We start from the raw sequence: 23,043 nt of genomic DNA on the forward strand, positions 1-23,043 counted from the left end.
TTCGTACAACGCTACCTAGGAACAGGGCCTCACATCGTGAGTGTAAGGAGCCTGTGACGTCACGGGTAGGGGTCTGAGAAGCTAGGTACCGACACACGTGATTCGTACAACGCCACCTAGGAACAAGGCCTCACATCGTGAGTCTAAGGAGCCTGTGACGTCACGGGTAGGGGTCTGAGAAGCTAGGTACCGACACACGTGATTCGTAGCGTTTCCATATTGTACTTGTGCTGTTCGTGAGTGGTTATTTGATCTATACTCAGATACGATGCACCGAAGGTGTTGTATGCCGAATTGCAGGGGCAATTACGATAATGGACCTAAAGTCAGTGTATTTTATTTTCCATCTGACGAGAATTTAAGACGAAAATGGTTATCGGCTGTTCACAGAGAAGACTGGACACCGAGTAAGCACTCTGTTGTAAGTATCAGCGTATTTGTTTTGTTAGTGTGTCGTAGTTACTTGAAATGTAGTACAGCTGAACAAAATACAGTAAACAGAAGAATGTATTTATAATCTCATACCTCATTAATTTTCGTTATGTTTTAAAGAGAACTGTATGCTTGTTTTTAGATATGTGAACTGCATTTCAACAAGGACGATATTTTAAGCAGTACCAGCATGCATGACCCGAAAACTGGTATACTCTTGACAGCACCGTTGGATCGTCGACGCTTGAGAAAAGGTGAGTTACGAAACACGCTCTTAGTAAAGTACAGTGGCATAAGAACTATCTTTATTTCACTTATATGCTGTGAGATCGGTTTCATACTTCGTTATTAATTTTTCAGATGCTATCCCATCGAAGTTGCCTGGATGCCCATCTTACCTGTCGAGTCATCAAACTGCAGTACGAGAGGACCCAGAAATTCGTAGGGGGCGTTTAGAAAATCATGCTCTTCAAATTGCTATCCAAGAAAGTGTGGACACACATGCGAAAATGATTGATGCGATATCTTTCGATAGTTTAGAACAAATGAAAACAAAGTTGAGTGAATGTGAAAAGCACAGTGACTGGGTAGTGATAAACAAATCTGACAGTGTGAGCCTAGTGTTACTAAAGCATAATCCGTACCCAAGAATTTTTTGACACGTATGTATAAGCAGTGGTTTTGTACTCAGTGTCTTCAATAATGATATTGAAGTGAAATGTATTGGAAACATGAAATTTCCCATGAAAGTAAACAACATACAGGTGTAAGTGATGTTCTTAAGAACATTTATCTTCTGTTTCATAGTTCTGAGGCTCCTGTAGTTAACATTTTGTCTTTAATTGACCAGTTATAGCAAAATTTATTAGAAAAGTTGCCAGTAAACGAAACTAAAATTACATTTTTGAAGGAACAGATTTCATTTTTGAAGTGCGGAAGTTCAACTCAATTTAGTTATGATACTAACTCTATGATAATGTAGTCATTAGTACATTCTATAAGCCCACATGCTTACAAATTTTTGAGGAACATTGACAGTTTTTCTATCCCTAGTCTTAACACCCTTTCAAGGCTTTGTAGTAAACTCTCAACAAATCCTGTCATTGAGCAACAGGGTCATCAGTTTATGAGATACATCACAAATAAAGTAGGTACATTATCCTCAGATGATAAAACTGTGCTCCTGTTGATGGATGAAATTCATCTGAAGTCTCAGCTTGATTACAAAGCTGGAAATGTTGTAGGATGTGCCTTTAACACTGAAAAATTTTTGTGTGCAATCAGCACCTATGTTTTTATGGTTCAGAGCATGGAATCACCTTACAAGGATGTGGTATCTATTCTGCCAGTTCATACTATTCAGGGTGATGTTCTGTTCTCTTACATTAAAGCAGTCATTGTTAAATTAGAAGCAGTTGGATTTGAGGTGGTTGGTATAGTAGCAGACAATAATGCAATTAATAAGAAAGCAATGTCTAAGTTTTCTACTCCTCCAGATGTGAAAATAAAGTATGATCACCCTGTACAGTCTTCTCCAAATCGCCCATTGTATTATTTTGTGGACACTGTCCATATTTTCAAGTGTATCCGCAATAACTGGTTTAACCAAAAGGAGCAGATCTTGTGTTTTCCTGACTTCAGTGACAGTTCGAAGGGAGGTTTGTCTTCTGTTGGAGCACTGAAAGAATTGCATTTGATAGAAAAAGATGAACTATTGCAATATGGCAGTTCCTTAACTTTGAAGTCTCTATTTCCTAACGCAATTGAGCGCCAAAATGTCAGGTTAGTGTTGCGTATTTTCAGTGATACGACAATTGTTTCTTTGGACACATTTGGTTCAAAGAAAGCAATTAGCAACTGGGAAAGTGCTCCAACATTCATAAAAATAATAAATCGTTGGTGGGATATTGTAAATGTAAAAACATTACTCAAGGGACAGAGGTTAAGAAATATTTTCCAAGAACCTGTGACTAATAAATCCCATCACATACAAGAATTCTTACAGTGCTTCATCTCATGGTTATGTTCTTGGGAAGAGTGTAGTGATGAAAGAAAACTTACTCGAGAGACACATAGCGCTTTGAAACACACAACTGCTGCTTTGATCGACTTCAGTGACTACTGGCTTTCTGAGAAAAACAGATCATATTTGCTGTTAGGAAAAGTACAGACAGACAGTTTAGAAGACAGGTTCGGCAAATACCGCCAGCTATGTGGAGGAAATTATCATGTTCCTCTAAGACAAGTTTTTGAAACTGAACAAAAACTAAGGGCACAGTCTATGTTTTCCCTTGTGCTTCGGTCGAAAGTCGTTGGGGATGTTGTTATTAAGACCACTGATATTTTTTCTACTCATACTGCAATTCAGGGATTAAAAGAAACATCAATACCAGAATTTTTAAATGTAGCAGTAGATGAAAATGATGTTGATGGAATAGATGAGAATACTTGGCCACTGTTGCATTACATAGCAGGTTACTGCTCACATCAGGCTACTAAAAAAAACCATTGTGAATATTGTAAGGTATTCCTTACTATAGATGAAATGAAGCAGGGTGGTGATGATTTGATTATGGTAAAAGACAGAGGAGGGTTGACATATCCTGCAGATGATGTAGTAGTGTGTGTGACATATGTCTATTTAACTCTACAGAAAATCCTGAAAGACCAGGAAATTTTATTTTTAGAACAGGCAAATCAGAGAAATGTACTTGTGAAGGTAGCATCCCACAACATTCCCAGCAACCTTTTTTATGGGTTTCACTGTAAAAATACACACTCAATTGATTCAGTCATGAATTGCATACTGTTTTGCTGTGCCAATTTTTGCTAAACAATTACACCAAGAGGAGAAATGATAAAACTACTGTTAAAAAAGTAACTGTGTACAAAAGATTGAAAAAATGTTAAATTATACTGTTTGAGGCTTGGGAAGATGATGTGAAATAAATGTTTATTTCTATTTTCTGTTTTTATTTCATGCACAGTATCCCATACATCTTTTTGGTAAATGTTATGTATTGGACCCCTTCTGCTCTCTTCGATATGGTGCAGCCGTAAACATGAGGCTTTGCTAGAGATTAATTTGTTACCGCAAATTCTCTCTGAAACCCCAATCTTCTAGAATTAGGGGAATAGTCTTTTCTGTTCATCGGTAAATACAGGGTGATTCAAAAAGAATATCACAACTTTAAAAATGTGTATTTAATGAAAGAAACATAATATAACCTTCTGTTATACATCATTACAAAGAGTATTTAAAAAGGTTTTTTTTCACTCAAAGACAAGTTCAGAGATGTTCAAAATGGCCCCCTCCAGACACACGAGCAATATCAACCCGATACTCCAACTCATTCCACACTCTCTGTAGCATATCAGGCGTAACAGTTTGGATAGCTGCTGTTATTTCTAGTTTCAAATCATCAATGGTGGCTGGGAGAGGCGGCCGAAACACCATATCCTTAACATACCCCCATAAGAAAAAATCGCAGGGGGTAAGATCAGGGCTTCTTGGAGGCCAGTGATGAAGTGCTCTGTCACGGGCTGCCTGGCGGCCGATCCATCGCCTCGGGTAGTTGACGTTCAGGTAGTTACGGACAGATAAGTGCCAATGTGGTGGCGCTCCATCCTGCTGAAATTGTGGAATTTGCAGCTCTCTGCTAGCTCTGCGAGTCGATTTTCCTGGGCTGCGAACGAATGCTTGCTGGATGCGTGCTACATTTTCATCATTTGTTCTCGGCCGTCCAGAACTTCTCCCTTTGCACAAACACCCATTCTCTGTAAACTGTTTATACCAACGTTTAATACACCACCTATCAGGAGGTTTAACACCATACTTCGTTCGAAATGCACGCTGAACAACTGTCGTCGATTCACTTCTGCCGTACTCAATAACACAAAAAGCTTTCTGTTGAGCGGTCGCCATCTTAGCATCAACTGACGCTGACGCCTAGTCAACAGCGCCTCAAGCGAACAAATGTACAATTAAATGAAACTTTATAGCTCCCTTAATTTGCCGACAGATAGTGCTTAGCTCTGCCTTTTGTCGTTGCAGAGTTTTAAATTCCTAAAGTTGTGGTATTCTTTTTGAATCACCCTGTATATAATTAATGCTGCTCCTGCTCTGTGGTTGACAAGTTTTTGTATATATTTTTGTCCAGTCAGTAAATTAATTATTCTCACAAGGAGAACAATTCGTTGCTAGTATTAGCATGTTAGTCTGCCATCATCATAAGTAAAAATTAATCTGCAGAACAGGTCCAGTCTGTCAATACAACCAATATTTCGGGGAGGAGGGGGGGGAGGACAATACATAACTTAAGCCATTCTTCATTTGAGAGAAATTGATAATGTTCTTGGAGTTTGGAATAGCAGTGCTTTACTTCCTCTGGGACAACATTAAATTGGAAATGGAAATGAAGTCCCATGCTTCTTTTACAGAGCGTAGGGGAACGATGCGGGAGACCCGCACCGCCTTACTAGGCAAGGTCCTAATGGAGGTGGTTTGCCGTTGCCTTCCTCCGACCGTAATGGGGATGAATGATGATGATGAAGACGACACCCCAACACCCAGTCATCTCGAGGCAGGAAAAATCCCTGACCCCGCCGGGTATCGAACCCGGGACCCCGTGCTCGGGAAGCGAGAACGCTACCGCGAGACCACGAAGGGCGGGCGAACATTAAATTGTGAATAGTAAAAGAATTGAGTCGTCATTTAGCTATTGCAGCAAGAGACAGTCAAATCACAAATGTTTAAAAAGTATACAGCATGTATACAAAAATTACTTTACACAAATTAAAAAACAATGTTACAACAGATTTTCCATAAAGAAAAATATGCAAGCTAAAACGATTTGTGTAGTACATCTTAAATTGAAATCATTAAGGAAATTATGGTACACACACCGAGCAGTTAGCACTGTGATATTTACACTCAAACATTCAAGTGAGTATGGAGGATTTACCGATAACCAACTGTACTATTTGTGCTTGAATAAATCAAATAAAGCTTCTACCCATTCTAGAGGCAGTTTGTTAAACAGCTTCATACTCACTACATTGCTGTTCTATGATTTAGATAATCTGCAAAAAGGTATGCGAAGATGCCTACTATTTCTAGTTCTGGCATTACTGAAGATTGGGATACCACTCATCTGCTTTCACAAATGGCCCTATAGATGACGTTTTAAATTTTTACAACGCTGTAATACCCATTGCCAATGATCAGTGTATCAAATGACAAGTATTTTAATTAAAAGATGGGGATCAGTATGTGGATAGGTGAATATAAATGGATCAGTTTGTACAGTAAAAAGTAATAACAGGTTCTTAAGATATGTCATTGCATGAAGCTGATGGGTGGTGTCCCATTCTTCAGTTAAACCCCAGTTCCATGAGAGTGTAAATCCTGCCTAAACTGGTATTCTGTTAAGTTAGTCTTTGTATACAGTAGAATAGTGTAAATGTGCAAGTTTATAACAGTTAATATTTTCAAGCTGATAAACAATGGCTTACAGTGGGCAAGTTTGTCAGAGTTTGTAATAATTCTAATGTGTGGTTCCCATGTCAATTTATAATACCTAATAACTTAACATTACCTAGTCTTCTACTGGCAAATCTCTTAAACTAAGTAGTATGTAGAAGGTTCAGTGAAGTTTGCACAAATTTCTGTACGATAATATTTTCTTTAGTATAAAACTGTAGATGACTGCCAAATGAGGTATCTGTCATACGAAACTAGAATGTGACACAGATACAAGTCTCAGAGTACCTGCTTCGATTCATTGTCAGTCTTTCCAATTACGGAACCTCATTTTCAATTAAATTGTGCAAGGCGACTTACACAGTGAAAATAGTACTGTCAGAGTTATGGAATTTTTGCTTTATTGTATTTCAATTCCCCATCGGGGCGGGCTGGCAGCAGCATATGCGCTGCTCTTCAGCCGAAAGACATAGAACAAAACAATAGAAGACATTTAAAAACAGCAAAGGAGAGAAGAAGGCGAACATAGATATAAAAAAGGGAGAACATCATGGAAGGCAATATACAAAAAACGGGGTGACTGTAAAATGGAGATAAAAAACTGTTTAAAAGTAGCACACACAAAAAGCCACACACTGCGACGATTAAAAGAACACAAGGCACAGTATGACTGGAGCATAAAGGTGTTGATGGATGGCATAGCACACAACGTAACACTGACGGCGAACCTCAAGGCAGTACACAATTAAAATCACACCTCTTGACGCACACGAGAAACAGCACGAAACACAACACTGACATGGCACACTGATGATGATCAATACAGAGGATCTGCCAGGTTCAAGGAGATGAGGGAGACCTGAAGAAGGGAGGGAGGGGAAGAGATGGGGGAGGGGAATGGGGGGCGCTCGGAAGAGGGCCAGGTAGGGAGGGATGTGGGAAGGAGAGAGGCAAGTATGGGGTGCAGGGGCTCAGGGGAGGGGGGATGGAGGAAAATCCGCTCTGGGAGAAGGAGGAAAGAGGAGAAGGGGGCCCTGGGGAGGGGGGGGGGAACAAGGCCGGGTTATAGTTGGAAGGAAGGGTATATGTCACGGCGAAGTTCGTCATCCGGGAGGGGGAGGCGTTGGAAATTGCCCTGATGAAGGAGATGGAGGGTGTGGAGGTGGAGAGAGGGAGGGATACAGCGATAGAGGCGCGGCAACGGGCGGGGGGTGGAGAGGAAGGAGGAAACCAGAGGGTGGGGGGGATCAACCCTGCGAACAATGTAAAGGATGCGGAGATGTTGGAGGAACAAGAGGAGGTGGGGGAAGGGGATCAGTTCATACAGGAGCCGTGTGGGGGAAGGAAGGCGGATATGGAAGGCAAGGCGGAGCGCATGGCGTTCAAGGATTTGGAGAACCTTGTAAAAGCGGGTGGGGGCGGAGATCCAGGCGACGCTGGCATAACAGAGGATAGGACGGATGAGGGATTTGTAGGTGTGGAGGATGGTAGAAGGATGCAATCCCCATGTCCGGCCGGACAGGAGTTTCAGCAGGCGGAGGCGGGAATGGGCTTTCTGCTGGATGGTCGGGAGATGAGGGGTCCAGGTGAGGTGTCAGTCAAGGGTGAGGCCAAGGTATTTCAGGGTGGGGGTGAGTTGGATAGGACGACCATAAAGGGTGAGGTAGAAATCTTGGAGGCGAAAGGAGCGAGTGGTACGGCCTATGATGATTGCCTGGGTTTTGGAGGGGTTGAGACGGAGGAGCCACTGGTTACACCAAGTGGTGAACTGGTTAAGGTGGGTTTGGAGGGTACGTTGAGACCGTTGAAGGGTAGGATAGAGAGCCAGGAAGGCGGTGTCATCAGCATATTGGAGAAGGTGAAGAGTTATGGAACTAGAAATTCGCATTTTCAAAACGCGAGTGACGGAAGTTACGAAAAAGTATTTTCACCTTTGGAGCTATAGTTTGCGAAATTTGAACAATTTAATTCTCCAGTGAGAAGGATTAGCGTTTGTTTACAGATTTATGTATAAAACACTATGAGTACTCTACCAGGAAACTGTTTAATATTTTCATATCCGTGACGCAAAGTCTAACAAGCCGCTCGGTATTTCAGACCCCTAGTCGTGACGTCACGAGTCGCGCTGTGAGGCCTTGTTCCTAGGTGGCGTTGGCAAGAACGGCAAAGAAAAAGAATAATAGACTCTGTCGCTGCTATGTGATGGTTCATTTCTTTTACTTTACAGTTGTTCGATAACTTTAGGCCATCAGGCGTTTACTATTGAGCGTATATTAATGTTTGTGAGGCGAAAATTACTAATATTACACTGCCTCCCATGAGGAGGGAAGGAATACCGAAGGTATTACTTTCATCCTCATGCCCATTGGAATATTTGTAATTTTCGGGTGTAACATACAGGTTGTTAAAAGTTTCATTTCACATTCATTCCATAATAAAATAATTAACGTTTCAATTTGTAATTACTGACGGTAGATCATTGTGAATTTGTTCTGCGTTTCTATCAGTGTTTGCATGGATTCAGTCTTTCTTGATGATTCTTAAAATTAAGGCTATGAGCACACACATTTACAAAATTTATAAGGAAATAAGAGTCACACTTCATTTTTCATCGTTGCAAAAGTAATTTGACTATCACAACTGGTACACAACTTTCTGTTTTGACTGTATTCATTATATTGTCATCGTCTTGTCGATTGATTGCCTTGTCCGTTGTCGCACTTAATTATACATTTATTTTCGTCGCACATACACTATTTATGATAGACTTGGATTGTAGAGCGGCCACTGGTGATGGCTTCGACAAGGAAGTCCATATCTTTCACTTTCAGGGCTCGAGTGTGGCTCTCCGAATTATTTCACATATGAAACAGAAAAAATATCTTATAATAGCTTACAAAACTAATTTTATATACATGTGGGATGGGATATAGGAAGGATCGGATCCTTTGACGTATTTTCGTGTGCTTATTTTCATTCGTATCGTGATCTCTCGTTAAAGTTTACTTTTCAACAGTGTTCAGAGGTGACCTTGTGACTTGTCTCTGTGTACAATCAGTCATTATAATAATTACGCTAATTTCTCTATCTTAGAGTCTCTCGGAAGGTTTATGATACATACAAAAATGTTTTCAGTACTGAGTGTGAATGTTTTTGCTACAGAATGTAGCGCACAGCAACTGTGTTGGCGGTTGAACGTTTACATTATTTCGTCACGTGGTGGCTGTCCGCCTGCACTGTTGCGAGCAATCTTGAAATTCAGTCTGTGCGCGCGCACGTGACCGGAGCTTTCTTGCTGAGCGTTGATTTCGCGCTTGAGATGCCGTGCGTCGCTTTTGTTCGGCGGATCGTGGCTTTGTGCTTTTTAGATTGCTGGAGGGAGCTTCTGCCACCGAAACTACTCACATCACTTACTGTCCACTATCCAATTACGGATTCACAGGTAAGTGGTAGCTACCGCTGCAGCTGCATGTGTGGAATGACACTGATTATTACACACTGCACACATCAATGAATTTTTCACACTTATGGTGCAGTAGAATACTGCCACTGAAAATCGTCGAACTTTAAAACTTCACTTGCACTGTGGTGAGCGTCTGCGTGAACGGTGTATTAAAAGAAATTCTCGCTTCATAATATCACACGGTGTTTACAAGTTGATTTACATACTAATATTTACAAGAGTTCATTTAAATCGAGAAATAATCTAATTGACCACTTTGAATCAGAACAATTGTTTCTTAATTAGTCTTTTTTTTATTTATGCCTACGGTCACAGGTAAGCTACTAAAAGTCCGTTTTCTTTGACCAAATTCATTCCAATCTCCTTTACAAATTAATTTCATTCATAGTAATCTTTATCACGCTTGCTTATTCATTTTGTAGGCCCAACACATTTTTTTAGTGCTCATCTTATTTAGTGACTTGTGAGGGGAGCTTCATTTATGTCAAAGTTTCTCTCGTATGTGCTTGTCTTTAAAGAAAGTTCGAGGACAGATTTGAAAATAGAAAATCCGCCTCTGGATTTCGTGTAGAAATACAAACAGTCGAAAAAGAAAAGTGGGCAAAGCGGGCCTACTCGCGGATCGTCGACAGAATGTAAATTACTCCTCAACCAGGTCGAAAATTTGATTTACATTACGCATTACAAAAGCAATTTGCGCGTCGCGAACCTACACATTTTTATATGTAGTGCCTCACTTCCTAAGCACACGTGAATCTTTACAAGTTGATCCTGAGGAGTGGATAGGATCAAGGATCTTAAAGGATTTACACTTAGGAAAGGGATTCAATAATCACATAATCACAGAGAAAACAATAAATATTGCAGTGCGCACTTAAAATGAAATCTATCACTTCATGCATGTATATCTAATATGTATTTTGCTGCAGCTTGCTTACTACTCTTTGTTCATTTCTTAGACTAAGTCAAGTTTATGCATTACGCATTTGGGTATTAATTATCATTTGTATAGGCCTATATATAAGCCTCTCACTAGAGTGTTGTTTGCTGCTGTGGCGACCTGTGAAGCTTGGGTGAGATTCTTATTCTATTTGCTGATAGCTTGTGAATTTGCAGTATCGCTAATGCTCAATAGTACCGTGAAGTTGGCATAATAAACCATGTTAATTATATGTTTTTTTACTCAGCTTGTTTATAGTCTGGACTCACCTTACTTTGCGTTATATAATAAACGTCCTTTTTATTCCATCACGCTTTTACTTAAGGTTAACGTCAGACCTTTTTAGAACAATTGCACTGCGTTATCAATCTGTTCATGCTTAATCCTAGGTATCTGTTTACTTCAAAGAGATATTTCATCGCTGGCACAGCACTGTGCTGGAACTTACAAGTTAAATCTACCGACTGTTTTGCACTAACAGGACTAACGTCGCATTTGAAAATAGGGAATAACGTCATGGAATCGAATCTTTTCACACAACTTTCCTCTTTTGTCTGGACGTTTAAGTATTTCCTTTTAAAACAGTTCATTAATTTGTCTTCAATTAAATTTCACTTACTAATACTAAGCACATATAATCATCATTTTCATATTACTATTTAGCGAGAGAAGTGCATTATTCGCTCCTTCCTGCTCATTCTCAAATTACTATTTAGCAAGAGAAGTGCATTATTCACTCCTTCCTCTTTCCTCATTTTAGTACCTCGGGGCTAATTAATACCTCTCGAGTACATCATTTTTCTTACATACTAACTTATAACTAAAATTGAAAATCGCCTCTAGGACATGTCCTCCTGTTTACATAAAGATTATTCATGTAAATACTTGTCTACAACTTATTCTGTATTTTATTTTCCACACGCGTTGTTTTAATACATAAGGTTTCCTTTTAGCACCGGTTAACGTCCGTAGTCAGTTCAGTTTAGTTCTTGTTACTCATTGGTTAATCCTGATCTCCAATACCTTAGAATTTTCTTACAGCTTAAATTAACTTAATTCCTGGCGTTATAAAATTTTCTTAAATCATGATGGTGGAACAATCCTTTGATTTTATTCGTGGCAGGGTCAGATAACAAATAGCTACCAATGTGTGGTTTCCTCATTATCACAAAGGGACCTTCATAAATGTGTTGCCACTTACGATTCTTCTTTAACAACAGGGGTGGTTTAAAGTGAGTCCTGACTAGGCCTAATACCTTTTCTCCTTCTTTGAAATCTATAACTCTGTTTACCTTCTTATGAAAAGCCTTTTTTCGGAGGTTAGCACACGATGTCAATGATATGAGAGCTTGCCTGATTTTTGCGTCTCGGTCCAATTCGTTGTCTTGTAACCTTGGAAAGGGGTCTATCCATTCATTCCTTTCTTTTGATCTTGACATTAACTCATGTGGCGTGAATCCGGTCGACAGATGAGGAAGGTGGTTTACAATCTGTTCGAAAGGTATTACGAAGTCTACCCACTTAGATTGCTTATTCGGAATGTACGTCCTTATAAATCTGTTAAATTCTTTGAAGATTCTTTCTGTCGGATTCGATTGCGGTCGAAACAGGGATATCAAAATTTGTTTGATTCCATGGCGAGCAAGAAATGCACGCCCCGGACGTGATGTGAAATTTGAAGCATTATCGGACAAGATTGATTCTGGAACCTCGAATCGTGGGAAATAATCATTTTTAATGCGACGAATTATTGGATTTGCACAAGAAGATTTCACTGCGTACAGTCTTATGTGCTTAGAAAAATTGTCCAGGATTGCTACTCAGTATTTAGCGCCTCCCCTACCGGTGGGTAGTGGACCTGCCAAATCAATACTAAGAAGCTGGTTTGGCCTTTCAGCAATTATTGGATTTAGTGGGATTGAAGTGGAAATGTTTAAGAATTTTTCCTTTTGACAGATGACACAATTTCTCAATAATTTATGGATTCTCTGATGTAGATTCGGAACATAACAGTAAGTCGAGATTTTCCTTTACATTTTTCTGGTCCGTAGTGACCCCATGAAATGTGAGTGTACCACAGAAGATGTTCAATGAAATTTCGAGGGATGCAAACACACCACCTCTCAGATGACTCAGACGTCTTATGAAATAGCACTTGGTTATGAACTTTATAAAACTTGGACAACTTGTGGGCTGGATTTTCGTGAAGAATTTGTCTAACCTTTTTCCATTTTGGATCTGTATTTTGAAGAATCTGAATCTGCCTACATGTTGTTGTTGTTGTGGTCTTCAGTCCTGAGACTGGTTTGATGCAGCTCTCCATGCTATTCTATCCTGTGCAAGCTTCTTCATCTCCCAGTACCTACTGCAACCTACATCCTTCTGAATCTGTTTAGTGTATTCATCTCTTGGTCTCCCTCTACGATTTTTACCCTCCACGCTGCCCTCCAATACTAAATTGGTGATCCCTTCATGCCTCAGAACATGTCCTACCAACCGATCCCTTCTTCTGGTCAAGTTGTGCCACAAACATCTCTTCTCCCCAATCCTATTCAATACTTCCTCATTAGTTATGTGATCTACCCATCTAATCTTCAGCATTCTTCTGTAGCACCACATTTCGAAAGCTTCTATTCTCTTCTTGTCCAAACTATTTATCGTCCATGTTTCACTTCCATACATGGCTACACTCCATACGAATACTTTCAGAAATGACTTCCTGACACTTAAATCTATACTCGATGTTAACAAATTTCTCTTCTTCAGAAACGCTTTCCTTGCCATTGCCAGCCTACATTTTATATCCTCTCTACTTCGACCATCATCAGTTATTTTGCTCCCCAAATAGCAAAACTCCTTTACTACTTTAAGTGCCTCATTTCCTAATCTAATTCCCTCAGCATCACCCGAATTAATTAGACTACATTCCATTATCCTTGTTTTGCTTTTGTTGATGTTCATCTTATATCCTCCATTCAAGACACTGTCCATTCCATTCAACTGCTCTTCCAAGTCCTTTGCTGTCTCTGACAGAATTACAATGTCATCGGCGAACCTCAAAGTTTTTATTTCTTCTCCATGAATTTTAATACCTACTCCGAATTTTTCTTTTGTTTCCTTTACTGCTTGCTCAATATACAGATTGAATAACATCGGGGAGAGGCTACAACCCTGTCTTACTCCCTTCCCAACCACTGCTTCCCTTTCATGTCCCTCGACTCTTATAACTGCCATCTGGTTTCTGTACAAATTGTAAATAGCCTTTCGCTCCCTGTATTTTACCCCTGCCACCTTTAGAATTTGAAAGAGAGTATTCCAGTCAACATTGTCAAAAGCTTTCTCTAAGTCTACAAATGCTAGAAACGTAGGTTTGCCTTTCCTTAATCTTTCTTCTAAGATAAGTCGTAAGGTCAGTATTGCCTCACGTGTTCCAGTGTTTCTACGGAATCCAAACTGATCTTCCCCGAGGTTGGCTTCTACTAGTTTTTCCATTCGTCTGTAAAGAATTCGCGTTAGTATTTTGCAGCTGTGACTTATTAAGCTGATAGTTCGGTAATTTTCACATCAGTCAACACCTGCTTTCTTTGGGATTGGAATTATTATATTCTTCTTGAAGTCTGAGGGTATTTCGCCTGTTTCATACATCTTGCTCACCAGATGGTAGAGTTTTGTCAGGACTGGCTCTCCCACGGCCGTCAGTAGTTCCAATGGAATATTGTCTACTCCGGGAGCCTTGTTTCGACTCAGGTCTTTCAGTGCTCTGTCAAACTCTTCACGCAGTATCATATCTCCCATTTCATCTTCATCTACATCCTCTTCCATTTCCATAATATTGTCCTCAAGTACATCGCCCTTGTATAGACCCTCTATATACTCCTTCCACCTTTCTGCTTTCCCTTCTTTGCTTAGAACTGGGTTTCCATCTGAGCTCTTGATATTCATACAAGTCGGTCTCTTATCTCCAAAGGCCTCTTTAATTTTCCTGTAGGCGGTATCTATCTTACCCCTAGTGAGATAGGCCTCTACATCCTTACATTTGTCCTCTAGCCATCCCTGCTTAGCCATTTTGCACTTCCTGTCGATCTCATTTTTGAGACGTTTGTATTCCTTTTTGCCTGTTTCAGTTACTGCATTTTTATATTTTCTCCTTTCATCAATTAAATTCAATATTTCTTCTGTTACCCAAGGATTTCTACTAGCCCTCGTCTTTTTACCTACTTGATCCTCTGCTGCCTTCACTACTTCATCCCTCAAAGCTACCCATTCTTCTTCTACTGTATTTATTTCCCCCATTCCTGTCAATTGCTCCCTTATGCTCTCCCTGAATCTCTGTACAACCTCTGGTTCTTTTAGTTTATCCAGGTCCCATCTCCTTAAATTCCCACCTTTTTGCAGTTTCTTCAGTTTTAATCTACAGGTCATAACCAATAGATTGTGGTCAGAGTCCACATCTGCCCCTGGAAATGTCTTACAATTTAAAACCTGGTTCCTAAATCTCTGTCTTACCATTATATAATCTATCTGATACCTTTTAGTATCTCCAGGGTTCTTCCATGTATACAACCTTCTTTCATGATTCTTAAACCAAGTGTTAGTTATGATTATGTTGTGCTCTGTGCAAAATTCGACCAGGCGGCTTCCTCTTTCATTTCTGTCCCCCAATCCATATTCACCTACTACGTTTCCTTCTCTCCCTTTTCCTACACTCGAATTCCAGTCACCCAAGATTATTAAATTTTCGTCTCCCTTCACAATCTGAATAATTTCTTTTATTTCATCATACATTTCTTCAATTTCTTCGTCATCTGCAGAGCTAGTTGGCATATAAACTTGTACTACTGTAGTAGGCGTGGGCTTCGTATCTATCTTGGCCACAATAATGCGTTCACTATGGTGTTTGTAGTAGCTTACCCGCATTCCTATTTTCCTATTCATTATTAAACCTACTCCTGCATTACCCCTATTTGATTTTGTGTTTATAACCCTGTAGTCACCTGACCAGAAGTCTTGTTCCTCCTGCCACCGAACTTCACTAATTCCCACTATATCTAACTTTAACCTATCCATTTCCCTTTTCAAATTTTCTAACCTACCTGCCCGATTAAGGGATCTGACATTCCACGCTCCGATCCGTAGAACGCCAGTTTTCTTTCTCCTGATAACGACATCCTCTTGAGTAGTCCCCACCCGGAGATCCGAATGGGGGACTGTTTTACCTCCGGAATATTTTACCCAAGAGGACGCCATCATCATGTAATCATACAGTAAAGCTGCATGCCCTCGGGAAAAATTACGGCTGTAGTTTCCCCTTGCTTTCAGCCGTTCGCAGTACCAGCACAGCAAGGCCGTTTTGGTTATTGTTACAAGGCCAGATCAGTCAATCATCCAGACTGTTGCCCTTGCAACTACTGAAAAGGCTGCTGCCCCTCTTCAGGAACCACACGTTTGTCTGGCCTCTCAACAGATACCCCTCCGTTGTGGTTGCACCTACGGTACGGCTATCTGTATCGCTGAGGCACGCAAGCCGCCCCACCAACGGCAAGGTCCATGGTTCATGGGGGGGATCTGCCTACATAACTGAAGAAAATACTTTCTGTGAATTGGATCTTTCATTAACAAAACTTTATAATTAGACATTTGTTCCACCAGTTCGCTGGTTTGTGGTAAGCCCTCAGGTGAGCGAGAAAGTGCGTCTGCTATAACATTATCTTTACCTTTTATATATACAATGTCAAAGTCATATTCCTGCAGGAATAAGCACCATCGAGTAAGACGAGGGTGTTGCAACTTGCATGTAAGGATGGATGATAAGGCTTGATGGTCTGAATAGACTTTAATTTTTCTTCCATAGATATAACAGTTAAATCGCCCAAAAGCCCATATTACGGCAAGTGCCTCCAACTCCATAACCGAATAAGACTTTTCACACTCAGATAACACTCGACTTGCAGAGCTAATCATTTGGATTTGCTCGTGTACATTTACTAATTGAATCTGGAAAAGACAAGCGCCGATACCCACAAAGGAAGCGTCTGCAGTAATGCAAAATTCCTTATCCATCTGAGGATGATGGAGAATGTTACTGTTAACCAGACTGTCTTTAATTTTCTTAAATCCGTCTTGGCATTCCGGCGTCCAGTTCCAATGTGAATTCTTTTTTAAAAGGTTGTGAAGAGCGGGATTGTTCAATACCTGATTGGGAACAAAACGTCTGAAAAATGACGTAAGACCGATAAATCCTCTCAGTTGCCTTTTTGTAACAGGGGTTGGAAAGTTTTTTATAGCAGACAATTTTTCCGGGTCAGGTTTAATTCCTTCAGGGGTGATGATGTGTCCTAAAAATTTAATTTCACTTTTTCCAAACTTGGATTTCTTAAGATTTGCTGTAACACCATACTCTCTGAATCGTTGAAATACCTTTTGCAGAAGGGCCACATGATCTTCCCAATTTTTCGATGCTACAAGAACGTCATCCACATAGACTGTTACGTCATCTAAAAGTTCAGGACCTAGTACATAGTCAAGGGCAGAAATAAAAATTCCGGAACTCATATTTAGTCCAAACGGTACAACTTTGAAATGGTAAGATCTACCTGCAAATATAAACGCAGTGTACAGTACTTCCTAGACTCCTCCGCAAGTTTGACTTGCCAGCAACTGCTTTTCAAATCAAGGGTGCTCAAATACTTAACTCCAAGAAACTTCTGCAGATGCTCTTCAAGAGCCTCTGGTCTCGTTCTTATGGGTACTATAATTTTATTGATTAATCTTGCATCTAGGACTAGCCTTACGCTACCATCTGATTTTAGTACAGACAATAAAGGACTCGAATAAGGTGAATGAGATACTTGTATCACATTCCAGCGTAACATTTTCCTGATCTCGCACTTGACATCTTCGCGTCTCGCATATGGAATGGAATAGCTTGTTCTACAGTAGGTTGAATGGGGCAGGACATCCATTCGATATTCAAAGCCTTTTATTAGTCCAGGTTTCTTAGAAAATACTTGAACGTAATCTGTTAACAAATTGTAAAGCTCATTCTTCTGTTGTTTGGATAATTCAGTGGACTCACTAGCTTTACCGTATAATTCATTCTGACCGGGAATTAGGTCTTTATACTCATCGTCATTAACACTTTCAAGATCTGTCGTGTCTTCTGTCTGACTGTACTGTTGTCTTTTAGTCCATGGCCGTACTGCTATTTGAAGCACCCCAAAGTTTGTCTTCACCTTACTTCATAACAAATTTACAGTTACTTGTTGTTGGCTCGCTACTAGAGTACAGATTCCACACTCAATGTCAATTTTAGCTTTCGTCTGCCTCAAGAATTCCATACTCAGAATACATGGCACTGATATGTTTTTAACAATAAGAAAAATGCACGTTACTGAAAGAGACTCTATCTGGATTTGAAACTGAGTCTGAAGATTTACACGTTGTGTTAGTAGACCAATTGCTCCCGAAACGGTGCAACCTTGAATTGGAAGTGATAAAACTTTGCATACAGAGGATATTTGCTTAAATAAACATAAAGATAAGACATTTATATTAGCTCCTGTATCTACAATGGCTGTTACTGGTATGTTGGCAATTGATACTCTTATGGAAGCGTGAACTTGTTCGTCCCATACGTCATCACTGTCTTTCGTCTCAGTGTCTGCTACTAGATCATCCCGTAAGTTTGTCTCTTTGTCATACCTAATTGCTTTAATTTCGTGTGGACTAAGGGGCAGGGTGCCCCCATTCAAACCTGCAGCACCCTCTAGGAGGCTCAAAGGTGCTGCTTTTAGTTTTCCGCTCGACGCTTACTTTCTTGCTGATTTATATTTCTTAAAGTTTCTTCCGTCTGGAACTGGTGTTGGTTTTGTGGTACGAATTCGGTTGGAAATGGATCTTGTTGCCCCCGCGTATTCGCTTGCGCATAATAAATGTGCGTATTATGCGGGCGTTTAGGCTTCAGACTTCCGGAAGGTCCGTTCGCTTGTTGCGTGAAGTGTATATTTTGTGGCTGAAAGGTATTTTGCTGTGGCTTGTGTTGACTGTAACCGTCACTGAAAGGTGTACGTTGGTCTCCACCTTGATTATGCCATTTATTTCCTTTCTACTGACGATTTGAATCGTAGGACTGATCGTTTTGATAATTACCGTTGATCGGTTGCGTGTTTCCATATTGCTGGGGCTGTGTATTATAAAGTGCATTTTCGTACTGAGGTGGTGACGAATTATATATTGGATTGTATCTCTGGCTGTTATTGTACTTATTTTTGTATTTACTGTTGGAGTACGTAGTGTGTTTATTTTTGAAACCGTTGTGGGGTTAGTACTGGCCGTCGCTGTGACGCGCTTTCGCTTGGCCACCATTGTTGCCTGCGTTTTCTGTATTGTGCTGGCGGCCTGCACTGAAGTGGGCGTTGCCAACATCAACTCTAGCGTCCTCGTAAATCAGATCTAACGAGTCAAACACAGATAGGAAAGTGTCCGTATCGTCCTCAGACACGTTTACTAACTTTTCTCTGATCGCAATCGGTAGCTTAGTTTTTAGAATCATAATAACGTCTTTGGCGGTGATCGGCGAATCCCAGAACTTGATTTTCGCTAAATACTTTTCAAAATATCTTCTCAAACTACCGCGCTTACTGTTAAACAATTCGGCGTTGTAAACCTCTTTTCTCAGGCGCTGCTGCACACCAGAACTCCAGAATGTAGCTAAAAACATCTGTTCAAACTCTTTGTAACTTTTACAAGAGTCGACCATTTCGGTTCCCCGTAAGGCAGCATCGCCTACGATAAATCCACTAACGAATTGAATTCGCTGGCGGTCACTCCAGCTATTCGGGAAAATTCCTGAAAAATTTCGGAGGAACACTATAGGATGAATTTCTCTTTTCTGTGGGTGAAAGGTCGGAAAAACACGATGTTTGATCACGCTTTCCTCCTGCATCAAACTGACAAAAGTGGGTGGGCTGGTACTCTGGTTAAATTGTGCTTCTATAGAACTATGAGTTTGAGCGTTATCAAATGGTGAACGGTAATGTACCTGCTGTTGTTCATTACATCGTGGTGAATTATTCCACTCTCCTGACACGGGAGGTGGGGAATTTTCAACTTGACATTTTAGTGTACGAACTTCATCAACTATCTGTTGACGCCATTCAGGTAAATCTTGAGCTAACGTTCGTCTTATCTGGCCTAATTCTGACATCACCGTGTCTCCTGTTTTTCCAGGGGCTGCCAATATTACAAAGGTCACGTTTTTGACAGTTTCCCTGAGTTCGTTCTTGACCTTGTTTTCTATGTATCCGTCTTTGTTTTTAATCCACTCTTGGTAGTGGTCGGACAATGCTTCAGCATGTGCCTTAACAGTATTCTATATTTGATCCTCTACATTAAGAGCCTCAATCTGTTTGGAAAGATCATCAACAACATTCTCCATCGTGTCTACTGCGGTTTTAACTCCCTTGACCTCATCAGAGATTGCAGTATAATCTTATTTTAAGGTCGCAGCTTGTTTTTGATATTCCATCACTTTTGAATTTATCTCACCCTTTGGTGCTTCGATTTTTTCATCTAACCGTTTTGAAATATCCTCTATTTTTGACTCTACTTGTGTGTCAATTTCTAGCCTCATGGTCGTGATCTGACTACTGATTTGGCTTTGGACATTACCCAACAGGGTATTTAAATCAGCTGTTATGTCTGCCTTTAGTTCGGCCTTTACTGAATTTAACCGTGTATTTAGGTCATTTATCTCCGTTTGCAGATCTGTTTTTACTGAATTTATGTCTGCTTTTACTGAATTTATTTCTGTTTTTACTGAATTGCACAGATTTGTAAGGACCTGATTTTTATTATGCCGTCTTTCGGCCTTCTCTTTTTCTTCGCGGGCCTTTTCATCCAATCTTTCCTGTTTTTGGCTTTCGAACTTACGTTCCATTATTGCTTCGATCATTGCAGCCAAGTCATTTTTTTCAAAAGCGGGAATAGTTTGCACACTAGGACCGGCTTCTAAAACTTCGGTCGAGGCTGCTTCTGCCTCCGCTCGTGTACCTATCGCGCGTGATCGTAATGGATAGTGAGGTCCATTCGCATCACTGCTGTCGTCTGCTTTTGTTTGTGTCCGCTGTTTACCGTCAGCCATGTTCATGAATTATTTGTCAAACGTCAAAATGCTACAGATATTGTTTGTCACTGCCGTCAGTCGTTTGTCTGTGACGTAGTGCTATGGCTTACTGGGACCTAAGACTTCGAACTAGTATCTATGGTCGAAGACCTGAGCTGAAATTTTAACTCAAACAACTGACGTTCATGTACGCCAAGAAGACAAGATGGTTCCTACTAATTACCAACAAATGAAATATCACACGTTTTACCATTTTTGAGCGTAATTATCCGCCATATCGTAATTATTATAATTTTTTTTATGCACTGACAACAATGGTACACTTTCACTGAATTTAACTACATAAGAATGGACTATGGACAAATTGAAATAAAGCTGTTTCAAGGCAAGGAAAGACAGGTTTACGTTCTGATCAACTCGAAAGACGCTACGTCACTACGAAAGCTTGGCTACTGCGTATAAAAATTTCACTTACTATGGCTGTCTTGATGGTGGTACGGGTGAATACTCGCGTTTTTTGGTAATTTCATCAATCGTTCTTCTGAATTAATTAAAAGGTTTCCCCACTGCTCTTTCTCGGTTGAATTGCATCCACATGAAAAAATGAAACAATTATTAGAACAAACACTGAAAAATTTTTAAACACATAGATGAAATGATTTTTTTGATCAAGTCCCTGTTCGGATGCCAAGTGTAGCGTTGCTCTTGGGGGACGAAAAGAAAAAGAATTGTTATTTTATATTTTTTTTAAATGTCGAAAAAGTGAATATTTTGGTGGGCCACTTGGCAACAGAATCAGGGATTGATTACACTATTATAATAACATACGTTGAGCATTAAACACGATATATATATTTGAGATCGTTCGGAAAAAACATTATCATTTCTGTGCATTTTTATAGTCGCGATGTAGTCATACCCGGATCAACACTAAGGGACCAGAAGATTTATAGACTTTAAAAGAAATGCAACACTGCACAAAAAGTTGGTTCAGAAATAATAGGAAAACGATAATGTTCCTTCTGCCTCATGCTGCGTTCGGCCCATCAGCGTGATCGTAATTTCTGGTGATGAAGTAACACAAAATAATTATAATTCAAGTAAATGAGGAGATGGAAATCATCAAGGTTAATTTACTAAAATAAGCACACTTATCTGTAACACACCTTTTTTTTAATGCTACGTACCTTTTCATATTAAATTACAATAGATGACCATTGTGGTTAAATACTTTATACATAACAGTCAAAATGTCCTCTTGATGCTGTCTGTTCGTAACCAGTTACAAGAAACTACATGTTTTCTGATTGAAAAAAAATAACAGTTAGCATATTCACTCAATATTTTCACATAAAATATAAAATACAGTTGCGGAACGCAGCAAGTCCACGTCCGCCTTTCATAGAATACAAACCGTAAAAGGTGAGGCGCCAAAAGCCTCATTTGTCTTGAAACAACAGAATTCTTTATACCATTAATCGATACGTGTACATAGATATTTACAGGCACCGCGCAAGAACGGCAAAGATAAAGAATAATAGACTCTGTCGCTGCTATGCGATGGTTCATTTCTTTTACTTTACAATTGTTCGATAACTTTAGGCCATCACGCGTTTACTATTGAGCGTAAAATTACTAATATTACAATTCGTAGTCTCCCACGCCAACACATTCATTACTCGTGGAAGATATTCTTACCAAGTCCCGTAAGAGTTTGGGGAATATGTGTGCATCCGCACAGAAGGAGGAGGTCATGGCCGGTATTGCCAGAACTATATACTTATATGGATACGGTGTCTGTTCTTTCGGACATGTCCGAAAGAACAGACACCGTATCCATATAAGTATATGTGTCAGTAATGTTCGGCGATGACTCTCCGTTCTGTTTACAGCTGTCAGATTGACACTGAGGAGAGCGTGCTGAAAAGTAATGTCTCTTAAAACTTTGTAAATGAAATAGGCGTCACTAACATTCTACATCATAATTCTTCATGTCTACAAATTTTTTGCCCTCTGTCATTAGAGGTCTCCAAATTTTAGCTTGTAACATGGCAGTGTGTAACGTAACGATGTCGGTGTGCGCGAAACACCGTGCTTTAATCGAGTTTTGAATTCGAAGAGTACGTCCACACTTGGAGCACCCTTCCTTTCAGCTTGACAATGCCGGACCACACACAAGTGTCCTGACATCTGCAACAATGCGACGCCTTGGGTTCACTGTCATCGATCGTTCTCCATACAGCTCCACGTAGACTCCATCCGATTTTCATCTGTTTCCAATACTTGAAAAATACCTTCGAGGATTCAGCGCTGCAAGTAAAGACGAAGTTGTGGCCACGCCTGCAACATCACATAGCATATGAAATCAGTCATGTCACTTGTCATAGATCCTTGTCGGCAACCTTGACAGACTAGATTTGAAAAAAAGGGCTTTCCTGTCCAAAAGAAGTCCACTAGTGTAAACATAATTTGAGAAAGAAATTTACGTTTGGGACACAGCATCGTACACTACTCGCCATTAAAATTGCTACACCAAGAAGAAATCCAGATGATAAACGGGTATTCATTGGACAAATATATTATACTAGAACTAACATGTGATT

General features: G+C 40.1%; 1 long non-coding RNA gene across 1 annotated transcript; it reads left to right on the plus strand.

Annotated features, from left to right (window-relative positions):
• Positions 1 to 281: 281 nt before the first annotated feature.
• Positions 282 to 1,071, plus strand: LOC124605395. The gene is made up of 3 exons (XR_006978638.1): positions 282 to 421; positions 575 to 686; positions 793 to 1,071. It is a non-coding gene; the product is annotated as an uncharacterized LOC124605395 (long non-coding RNA).
• Positions 1,072 to 23,043: the final 21,972 nt, after the last annotated feature.

The sequence above is a fragment of the Schistocerca americana genome, chromosome 3 (assembly GCF_021461395.2).
Source record: "Schistocerca americana isolate TAMUIC-IGC-003095 chromosome 3, iqSchAmer2.1, whole genome shotgun sequence".
In the NCBI taxonomy this organism is placed as follows: domain Eukaryota; kingdom Metazoa; phylum Arthropoda; class Insecta; order Orthoptera; family Acrididae; genus Schistocerca; species Schistocerca americana.